This window comes from Kogia breviceps, chromosome 13, assembly GCF_026419965.1.
Source record: "Kogia breviceps isolate mKogBre1 chromosome 13, mKogBre1 haplotype 1, whole genome shotgun sequence".
Taxonomy (NCBI): Eukaryota; Metazoa; Chordata; class Mammalia; order Artiodactyla; family Physeteridae; genus Kogia; species Kogia breviceps.
Window position 1 is genome coordinate 31305761 of NC_081322.1, and position 11833 is coordinate 31317593.

Sequence of the window (11833 nt, forward strand, 5' to 3'; positions counted from 1 at the left end):
AGAGAGAAATTATGAGGAGAGAGAGAGAGATTGTGAGGAGAGAGAGAGAGATTGTGAGGAGAGTGAGAGAGATTATGAGGAGAGAGATTATGAGGAGAGACTATGAGGAGAGAGATTATGAGGAGAGAGAGAGAGATTATGAGGAGAGAGAGAGTTTATGAGGAGAGCGAGAGATTTTAAGGAGAGAGAGAAATTATGAGGAGAGAGAGAGAGAGATTATGAGGAAAGAGATTATGAGGAGAGAGAGATTATGAGGAGAGAGAGAGATTGTGAGGAGAGTGAGAGAGATTATGAGGAGAGAGAGAGAGATTATGAGGAGAGAGAGGGAGATAATGAGGAGAGAGAGAGAGATTATGAGGAGAGAGAGATTATGAGGAGAGAGAGAGCGATTGTGAGGAGAGTGAGAGAGATTATGAGGAGAGAGAGAGAGATTGTGAGGAGAGTGAGAGAGATTATGAGGAGAGAGAGAGATTATGAGGAGAGAGAGAGAGATTATGAGGAGAGAGAGGGATTATGAGGAGAGATATAGAGATTGTGAGGAGAGTGAGAGTGATTATGAGGAGAGAGAGAGAGATTGTGAGGAGAGTGAGAGAGATTATGAGGAGAGAGAGAGATTATGAGGAGAGAGAGAGAGAGATTATGAGGAGAGAGAGAGAGATTGTGAGGAGAGTGAGAGAGATTAGGAGGAGAGAGAGATTATGAGGAAAGAGATTATGAGGAGAGAGAGATTATGAGGAGAGAGAGAGATTGTGAGGAGAGTGAGAGAGATTATGAGGAGAGAGAGAGATTATGAGGAGAGAGAGAGATTATGAGGAGAGAGAGAGAGAGATTATGAGGAGAGAGAGAGAGATTGTGAGGAGAGTGAGAGAGATTAGGAGGAGAGAGAGATTTTGAGGAGAGAGATTATGAGGAGAGAGATTATGAGGAGAGAGAGAGATTATGAGGAGAGAGAGAGATTGTGAGGAGAGTGAGAGAGATTATGAGGAGAGAGAGAGAGATTATGAGGAGAGTGAGACAGATTATGAGGAGAGAGAGAGAGATTATGAGGAGAGAGAGAGATTGTGAGGAGAGTGAGAGAGATTATGAGGAGAGAGAAAGATTATGAGGAGAGAGAGAGATTATGAGGAGAGAGAGAGATTATGAGGAGAGAGAGATTATGAGGAGAGAGATTATGAGGAGAGAGAGAGAGATTATGAGGAGAGGGATAGAGATTGTGAGGAGAGTGGGAGAGATTATGAGGAGAGTGAGAGATTATCAGGAGAGACAGAGAGATTATGAGGAGAGACAGAGAGATTATGAGGAGAGAGAGAGATTATGAAGAGAGAGAGATTATGAAGAGAGAGAGATTATGAGGAGAGAGAGTTTTGAGGAGAGAGAGAGATTATGAGGAGAGAGAGAGATTGTGAGGAGAGTGAGAGAGATTATGAGACGAGAGAGAGATTTTGAGGAGAGAGAGATTATGAGGAGAGAGAGATTATGAGGAGAGAGAGAGATGATGAGGAGAGAGAGATGATGAGGAGAGAGAGAGATTATGAGGAGAGATTATGAGGAGAGAGAGAGATTATGAGGAGAGATATAGAGATTGTGAGGAGAGTGAGAGAGATTATGAGGAGAGAGAGAGAGATTTTGAGGAGAGAGAGATTATGAGGAGAGAGAGAGAGATTATGAGGAGAGAGAGAGAGATTGTGAGGAGAGTGAGAGAGATTATGAGGAGAGAGAGAGATTATGAGGAGAGAGAGAGATATTATGAGGAGAGAGAGATTATGAGGAGAGAGAGGGAGATAATGAGGAGAGAGAGGGAGATAATGAGGAGAGAGAGAGAGATTATGAGGAGAGAGAAATTATGAGGAGAGAGAGAGAGATTGTGAGGAGAGAGAGAGAGATTGTGAGGAGAGTGAGAGAGATTATGAGGAGAGAGATTATGAGGAGAGACTATGAGGAGAGAGATTATGAGGAGAGAGAGAGAGATTATGAGGAGAGAGAGAGTTTATGAGGAGAGCGAGAGATTATAAGGAGAGAGAGAAATTATGTGGAGAGAGAGAGAGAGATTATGAGGAAAGAGATTATGAGGAGAGAGAGATTATGAGGAGAGAGAGAGATTGTGAGGAGAGTGAGAGAGATTATGAGGAGAGAGAGAGAGATTATGAGGAGAGAGAGGGAGATAATGAGGAGAGAGAGAGAGATTATGAGGAGAGAGAGATTATGAGGAGAGAGAGAGCGATTGTGAGGAGAGTGAGAGAGATTATGAGGAGAGAGAGAGAGATTGTGAGGAGAGTGAGAGAGATTATGAGGAGAGAGAGAGATTATGAGGAGAGAGAGAGAGATTATGAGGAGAGAGAGGGATTATGAGGAGAGATATAGAGATTGTGAGGAGAGTGAGAGAGATTATGAGGAGAGAGAGAGAGATTGTGAGGAGAGTGAGAGAGATTATGAGGAGAGAGAGAGAGATTATGAGGAGAGAGAGGGAGATAATGAGGAGAGAGAGAGAGATTATGAGGAGAGAGAGATTATGAGGAGAGAGAGAGCGATTGTGAGGAGAGTGAGAGAGATTATGAGGAGAGAGAGAGAGATTGTGAGGAGAGTGAGAGAGATTATGAGGAGAGAGAGAGATTATGAGGAGAGAGAGAGAGATTATGAGGAGAGAGAGGGATTATGAGGAGAGATATAGAGATTGTGAGGAGAGTGAGAGAGATTATGAGGAGAGAGATTATGAGGAGAGAGAGATTATGAGGAGAGAGAGAGATTATGAAGAGAGAGAGATTATGAGGAGAGAGAGAGAGATTATGAGGAGAGAGAGAGATTATGAGGAGAGATATAGAGATTGTGAGGAGAGTGAGAGAGATTATGAGGAGAGAGAGAGAGATTTTGAGGAGAGAGAGATTATGAGGAGCGAGAGAGATTATGAGGAGTGATATAGAGATTGTGAGGAGAGTGAGAGAGATTATGAGGAGAGAGAGAGAAATTATGAGGAGAGAGAGGGAGATAATGAGGAGAGAGAGAGAGATTATGAGCAGAGAGAGAAATTATGAGGAGAGAGAGAGAGATTGTGAGGAGAGTGAGAGAGATTATGAGGAGAGAGAGATTGTGAGGAGAGTGAGAGAGATTATGAGGAGAGAGAGAGATTATGAGGAGAGAGAGAGAGATTATGAGGAGAGAGAGAGAGATTATGAGGAGAGAGAGAGAGTTTATGAGGAGAGCGAGAGATTATGAGGAGAGAGAGAGATTATGAGGAGAGAGAGAGATTTTGAGGAGAGAGAGAGATTATGAGGAGAGAGAGATTATGAGGAGAGAGAGATTATGAGGAGAGAGGGATTATGAGGAGAAAGAGATTATGAGGAGAGAGAGAGAGATTGTGAGGAGAGTGAGAGATTATGAGGAGAGAGAGAGAGATTGTGAGGAGAGTGAGAGAGATTATGAGGAGAGAGAGAGAGATTGTGAGGAGAGTGAGAGAGATTATGAGGAGAGAGAGAGATTATGAGGAGAGGGATAGAGATTGTGAGGAGACTGAGAGAGATTATGAGGAGAGTGAGAGATTATGAGGAGAGACAGAGAGATTATGAGGAGAGAGAGAGAGATTATGAGGAGAGAGAGAGATTATGAAGAGAGAGAGATTATGAAGAGAGAGAGATTATGAGGAGAGAGAGATTTTGAGGAGAGAGAGAGGTTATGAGGAGAGAGAGATTGTGAGGAGAGTGAGAGAGATTGTGAGGAGAGAGAGAGATTATGAGGAGAGAGAGAGATTATGAGGAGAGAGAGAGAGAGATTATGAGGAGAGAGAGAGAGATTGTGAGGAGAGTGAGAGAGATTAGGAGGAGAGAGAGATTTTGAGGAGAGAGATTATGAGGAGAGAGATTATGAGGAGAGAGAGAGATTATGAGGAGAGAGAGAGATTGTGAGGAGAGTGAGAGAGATTATGAGGAGAGAGAGAGAGATTATGAGGAGAGTGAGACAGATTATGAGGAGAGAGAGAGAGATTATGAGGAGAGAGAGAGATTGTGAGGAGAGTGAGAGAGATTATGAGGAGAGAGAAAGATTATGAGGAGAGAGAGAGATTATGAGGAGAGAGAGAGATTATGAGGAGAGAGAGATTATGAGGAGAGAGATTATGAGGAGAGAGAGAGAGATTATGAGGAGAGGGATAGAGATTGTGAGGAGAGTGGGAGAGATTATGAGGAGAGTGAGAGATTATCAGGAGAGACAGAGAGATTATGAGGAGAGACAGAGAGATTATGAGGAGAGAGAGAGATTATGAAGAGAGAGAGATTATGAAGAGAGAGAGATTATGAGGAGAGAGAGTTTTGAGGAGAGAGAGAGATTATGAGGAGAGAGAGAGATTGTGAGGAGAGTGAGAGAGATTATGAGACGAGAGAGAGATTTTGAGGAGAGAGAGATTATGAGGAGAGAGAGATTATGAGGAGAGAGAGAGAGATGATGAGAGAGAGATGATGAGGAGAGAGAGAGATTATGAGGAGAGATTATGAGGAGAGAGAGAGATTATGAGGAGAGATATAGAGATTGTGAGGAGAGTGAGAGAGATTATGAGGAGAGAGAGAGAGATTTTGAGGAGAGAGAGATTATGAGGAGAGAGAGAGAGATTATGAGGAGAGAGAGAGAGATTGTGAGGAGAGTGAGAGAGATTATGAGGAGAGAGAGAGATTATGAGGAGAGAGAGAGATATTATGAGGAGAGAGAGATTATGAGGAGAGAGAGGGAGATAATGAGGAGAGAGAGGGAGATAATGAGGAGAGAGAGAGAGATTATGAGGAGAGAGAAATTATGAGGAGAGAGAGAGAGATTGTGAGGAGAGAGAGAGAGATTGTGAGGAGAGTGAGAGAGATTATGAGGAGAGAGATTATGAGGAGAGACTATGAGGAGAGAGATTATGAGGAGAGAGAGAGAGATTATGAGGAGAGAGAGAGTTTATGAGGAGAGCGAGAGATTTTAAGGAGAGAGAGAAATTATGAGGAGAGAGAGAGAGAGATTATGAGGAAAGAGATTATGAGGAGAGAGAGATTATGAGGAGAGAGAGAGATTGTGAGGAGAGTGAGAGAGATTATGAGGAGAGAGAGAGAGATTATGAGGAGAGAGAGGGAGATAATGAGGAGAGAGAGAGAGATTATGAGGAGAGAGAGATTATGAGGAGAGAGAGAGCGATTGTGAGGAGAGTGAGAGAGATTATGAGGAGAGAGAGAGAGATTGTGAGGAGAGTGAGAGAGATTATGAGGAGAGAGAGAGATTATGAGGAGAGAGAGAGAGATTATGAGGAGAGAGAGGGATTATGAGGAGAGATATAGAGATTGTGAGGAGAGTGAGAGTGATTATGAGGAGAGAGAGAGAGATTGTGAGGAGAGTGAGAGAGATTATGAGGAGAGAGAGAGAGATTATGAGGAGAGAGAGGGAGATAATGAGGAGAGAGAGAGAGATTATGAGGAGAGAGAGAGATTATGAGGAGAGAGAGGGATTATGAGGAGAGATATAGAGATTGTGAGGAGAGTGAGAGAGATTGTGAGGAGAGAGAGAGATTATGAGGAGAGAGAGAGATTATGAGGAGAGAGAGAGAGAGATTATGAGGAGAGAGAGAGAGATTGTGAGGAGAGTGAGAGAGATTAGGAGGAGAGAGAGATTTTGAGGAGAGAGATTATGAGGAGAGAGAGAGATTATGAGGAGAGAGAGAGATTGTGAGGAGAGTGAGAGAGATTATGAGGAGAGAGAGAGAGATTATGAGGAGAGTGAGACAGATTATGAGGAGAGAGAGAGAGATTATGAGGAGAGAGAGAGATTGTGAGGAGAGTGAGAGAGATTATGAGGAGAGAGAAAGATTATGAGGAGAGAGAGAGATTATGAGGAGAGAGAGAGATTATGAGGAGAGAGAGATTATGAGGAGAGAGATTATGAGGAGAGAGAGAGAGATTATGAGGAGAGGGATAGAGATTGTGAGGAGAGTGGGAGAGATTATGAGGAGAGTGAGAGATTATCAGGAGAGACAGAGAGATTATGAGGAGAGACAGAGAGATTATGAGGAGAGAGAGAGATTATGAAGAGAGAGAGATTATGAAGAGAGAGAGATTATGAGGAGAGAGAGTTTTGAGGAGAGAGAGAGATTATGAGGAGAGAGAGAGATTGTGAGGAGAGTGAGAGAGATTATGAGACGAGAGAGAGATTTTGAGGAGAGAGAGATTATGAGGAGAGAGAGATTATGAGGAGAGAGAGAGAGATGATGAGAGAGAGATGATGAGGAGAGAGAGAGATTATGAGGAGAGATTATGAGGAGAGAGAGAGATTATGAGGAGAGATATAGAGATTGTGAGGAGAGTGAGAGAGATTATGAGGAGAGAGAGAGAGATTTTGAGGAGAGAGAGATTATGAGGAGAGAGAGAGAGATTATGAGGAGAGAGAGAGAGATTGTGAGGAGAGTGAGAGAGATTATGAGGAGAGAGAGAGATTATGAGGAGAGAGAGAGATATTATGAGGAGAGAGAGATTATGAGGAGAGAGAGGGAGATAATGAGGAGAGAGAGGGAGATAATGAGGAGAGAGAGAGAGATTATGAGGAGAGAGAAATTATGAGGAGAGAGAGAGAGATTGTGAGGAGAGAGAGAGAGATTGTGAGGAGAGTGAGAGAGATTATGAGGAGAGAGATTATGAGGAGAGACTATGAGGAGAGAGATTATGAGGAGAGAGAGAGAGATTATGAGGAGAGAGAGAGTTTATGAGGAGAGCGAGAGATTTTAAGGAGAGAGAGAAATTATGAGGAGAGAGAGAGAGAGATTATGAGGAAAGAGATTATGAGGAGAGAGAGATTATGAGGAGAGAGAGAGATTGTGAGGAGAGTGAGAGAGATTATGAGGAGAGAGAGAGAGATTATGAGGAGAGAGAGGGAGATAATGAGGAGAGAGAGAGAGATTATGAGGAGAGAGAGATTATGAGGAGAGAGAGAGCGATTGTGAGGAGAGTGAGAGAGATTATGAGGAGAGAGAGAGAGATTGTGAGGAGAGTGAGAGAGATTATGAGGAGAGAGAGAGATTATGAGGAGAGAGAGGGATTATGAGGAGAGATATAGAGATTGTGAGGAGAGTGAGAGAGATTATGAGGAGAGAGATTATGAGGAGAGAGAGATTATGAGGAGAGAGAGAGATTATGAAGAGAGAGAGATTATGAGGAGAGAGAGAGAGATTATGAGGAGAGAGAGAGATTATGAGGAGAGATATAGAGATTGTGAGGAGAGTGAGAGAGATTATGAGGAGAGAGAGAGAGATTTTGAGGAGAGAGAGATTATGAGGAGCGAGAGAGATTATGAGGAGAGATATAGAGATTGTGAGGAGAGTGAGAGAGATTATGAGGAGAGAGAGAGAAATTATGAGGAGAGAGAGGGAGATAATGAGGAGAGAGAGAGAGATTATGAGCAGAGAGAGAAATTATGAGGAGAGAGAGAGAGATTGTGAGGAGAGTGAGAGAGATTATGAGGAGAGAGAGATTGTGAGGAGAGTGAGAGAGATTATGAGGAGAGAGAGAGATTATGAGGAGAGAGAGAGAGATTATGAGGAGAGAGAGAGAGATTATGAGGAGAGAGAGAGAGTTTATGAGGAGAGCGAGAGATTATGAGGAGAGAGAGAGATTATGAGGAGAGAGAGAGATTTTGAGGAGAGAGAGAGATTATGAGGAGAGAGAGATTATGAGGAGAGAGATTATGAGGAGAGAGAGAGAGATTATGAGGAGAGGGATAGAGATTGTGAGGAGAGTGAGAGAGATTATGAGGAGAGTGAGAGATTATGAGGAGAGACAGAGAGATTATGAGGAGAGAGAGAGAGATTATGAGGAGAGAGAGAGATTATGAAGAGAGAGAGATTATAAGCTCCTCCTTTTTAAAAAATATTTTGAATACATGTCCGATTACTTAATTGAAACCACTCTCTTTGATTTCCCTTAAGAAAAGTATTGCTTGATTCCTCTCATCCCTTCAGGGTTTTTTTAAATAAAGAGATAATTATTTGATATTTAAAATGGAATATCAGGCAAATGAAGCCAATAATAATTGAAGATTTATTACTTAGTATATCTTATATAACCATATGTCATATGTATTAGACCTTATAATAAAAGGTATTTACCTTGGAAAATTATGAACATCTAAATTTTGAAATGTAATGTGTAGCCAAGGGATGGTAAAAAATTTAGTAGAAAGTTATAAAATCTTTGCTATGAAAATTTAAATACTCTGGTGATACTGTAAGAAATGCATTTAACAAGTTAATTTTGGTTGGATTCTTCCTTTACCACATTTGTAGTGCTTACCACCCTTTGTGTCATCACTAGTAGGTAACAATACTTTGCACTTTAAGGGTGTGGTGCATACTTTGTTCATTTTTTATTCCTACATATTGCCTAAATACCATAGTCCCCTGGCCAGTCTCTTTTCTGGTGTCATGGGTATGCAATAAATGTATTTTAGAATGAATGAATGAAGTAAAAAGCCAAATCAGCATATAATACTCTCTTTAGGAACGATGCCATAATTTTTTTATAACTTTTTTATAGTGACTGTTTTTAGATCTTTAATTATAAAATTCACTCACTTGCTAAGTAATACTACTCCAAAATAATGTCACCAGAGAGCGAGTTTAATGTAGTCTAAACTCATGCATGAAAATTATTATGGAATGTCTGTTAATAATTCTTAATATACTTAAAATAATTGATTATTTGATTTGCACATTTATGTATTTCTTAGCTTGTTTAGTATGTTATTTTTAAAACGTTTCTGTATTCTAAATATTAAATACATTTCTTTAAAAAGCACATAATGTACTTACCAAATGCTAAAAATCAGAAATACATTTTACTTGAAATGAGTATCTATTATTCAAAATAATGGTTGAAATATATAGAGCCCTTATATTTCAAAATATTAACCTTTCACTGAATTGATTAAAAGCAGGTAATATGACTTTGAAGTATTTTGAAAACCTGACTACTGAAAATCAATCAAATTATTTTTGTTGTTTGGTAATGTAAAACAGTTGCTCCATTTTTCAAAGCTTGTGATTATCCTGTGCACCCTGCCAATGAATAGATTTAGTAGAAACTATAAGCTGTAGAGTAGAATCATTAATAAGAAAGAATCAAAAACAAAAGAAAGTGGGTTAATTACAGTAAATATGATTTAAGCATCTGTTTAGGCTATCAAGGGAATACAAAAGGGAATTTGAGAGATATTATAGTCTAAACCCAAATTGACAAAACTCAAATAAGGGTAAAATTCTCTTCACAGCATGATGAGCATTTATTAAATATTATTTTTACTTAAATATAGACTTGGAAATGGACAGTAAGCAGTACTTATGCTTTAAAAAAAAAGTAGTATAAATACCTTACCTAAACCCTCTTTCTATGACAGCTGCCATACAGAATCAAGCCGTACAGATATGACCAAGGACCAAGGTACACAAGTTTAAAAACACTTAAAAGGGTTTTCAGGGCACAAAATGAGGTATTTTCAGTATGATAATTATACATTTTTTAAGTGACATGTTGTGCAATACTTTTTTTTTTTTACTTTTTTGCTACGCTTTTAAATATTATTGATAGTTGTAGTATTTATGATCAGATACTATAGCCTTTAAAATTTCTTCTTTGTTTTGGATTTAATATTTTCTTTGTGGTCAGTTATCTGATTGGTTCTTTTAAGTATTCCATGGATGTATGAATATTTCATGGACATTACTTTTTAATTTTTATTTATTTTTTATTTTTCTGCGGTACGCGGGCCTCTCACTGTTGTGGCCTCTCCCGTTGCGGAGCACAGGCTCTGGACGCGCAGGCTCAGCGGCCGTGGCTCACGGGCCCAGTCGCTCCGCGGCACGTGGGATCTTCCCAGACCGGGGCACGAACCCGTGTCCCCTGCATCGGCAGGCGGACTCTCAACCACTGCGCCACCGGGGAAGCCCGGACATTCCTTTAATTTGTTTAATCACTTTATTTATTATATGATATAATTATTCTAGGTCCTTAATTTTAACTAGATCTGTCTGATTTCAAAAGATAGTCTTCCTAATATGCATATCTGATTATGTTCTGCTTCCTTTTGAATTCTTTTTTTTTAAATTTAATTTAATTTGTTTTTTATGCAGCAGGTTCTTATTAGTTATCTATTTTATACATATTAGTGTACATATGTCAATTCTAATCTCCCAATTCATCCCACCACCACCACCACCACCCTACTTTCTGCCCCTTGGTGTCCATACATTTATTCTCTACATCTGTGTCTCTATTCCTCCTTTTGTACTCTTAGTGGCCTTTCATGCCAACAGAATAAAATCTAAATTTCTCTGTATGACAGAAAAAGTCCTTCACCTCCCTTATTTCTTTCAAACTTCCACTGTGCCTCTGCATCTAACATACCATCAGCTGATCCATACTGGAAAATCTTGTGGTTTCCAAACTTGGCATGCTCCCTCACACTTTTGTAACTTGACTATGCTTTCCCCTGCCCTTTAAGTCCCTTTCCTAGTACATCTGTCTCAATTAGTGTCACTATTCAAAACTCATTTTACTAATAATCTCTGGTTCTCCTCCATTGTATTTGTTTACTTTATAACTGTGCTGTTCAATACGGTAGCCACTAGATACATGTAGTGATTTAAATTCAAATTAATTAAATTTACATAAAATTGGAAAATTCATTTCCTCATTAGTGTCAGTCACATTTCAAGTGCTCAATATCCATGTATAACAAGTCACTACCATACTGGACAACATAGGGAATTCCCGGGTGGCCCAGTGGTTAGGACTCTGCGCTTCTACTGCAGGGGGCACAGGTTCGATTCCTGTTCAGGGAACTAAGATGCCCCAAGCTGCACAATGCAGCCGAAAAAAAAAAAATTGACATAGATATAAAATATTTCCATCATCACTAAAAGTTCTATGGGAGAGCACTGACTTAAAATCTTATTTGTGAAATTGTATTATATAGTAGTCTTTTTATTTCTCTGTTTCTCAATCTGGAGATTTCTAAAAGCAAATAACCTAAACCATTGGCCTTTAGGAATGCAGTGTTTTTTCATACTTCACATGCCAACATTCATAAACACTTATAAGAGGAAACCACAGTGATCTATAACCAGAGGGATAAGCAAGATTATTAAAGCACAGAAAACATCCATAGGAAAAAAGACTTTTGAGTCATGGGAGTAAAACGTTCTCAGCCTAAAACATAGTTAAAATCTGAAGAAAAAAAGACCTAAACTCTTCCATCACAACTGCTACAAAGAGCATGGGGACCTTAAGCAGAGATTATTTTGTAGAAAACATGGATAGAGAATGATACCTCTTAGGTTTTCAGCATTTTTTTTTTTGCAGTAAGCAACAATTAGATACTGAAATAACATTGTTGATCATTTGCATCCTGTGAGACTGAACAATATGAGACATTGTTAGAAATGACTGAAAACTTCCAACATTTAATATACTATCCATGAGAAGGAACTGACCATTGTGGGCATATATAGTCCCACGTGGGCCATAGGTACAGATGGAAGAACTGGAGTGGAATGATAAACTTATTATTATTCGTACTGATTTCTCATTTTTGAACTGCAGATAAAAATTTATATTCTGTAATTTTCATTCTTTTGGAAAATACTGATGACTATTGCTTCCAATTCCAACCCAATCCATTACTCAAAAGTCATTTTTTCAGTGAAGTTTGTCCTTGCTCACATTATCTAAAAGTTCAAGTTCCGCAGTCCGTATCTCTTTCTCTCTTTTTCTTCTTCTTATCACAATTTAACATTCTAAATATTGTACATATTTGCCTTGTTTGTTTGCACCCCACA

General features: G+C 39.6%; 1 non-coding gene across 1 annotated transcript; it reads left to right on the plus strand.

The window, feature by feature from the left end:
- The first annotated feature begins 10764 nt into the window (after positions 1-10764).
- TRNAR-UCU (transfer RNA arginine (anticodon UCU)) lies at positions 10765-10837 on the plus strand. The gene has a single exon. It is a non-coding gene; the product is annotated as a tRNA-Arg (tRNA).
- Positions 10838-11833: the final 996 nt, after the last annotated feature.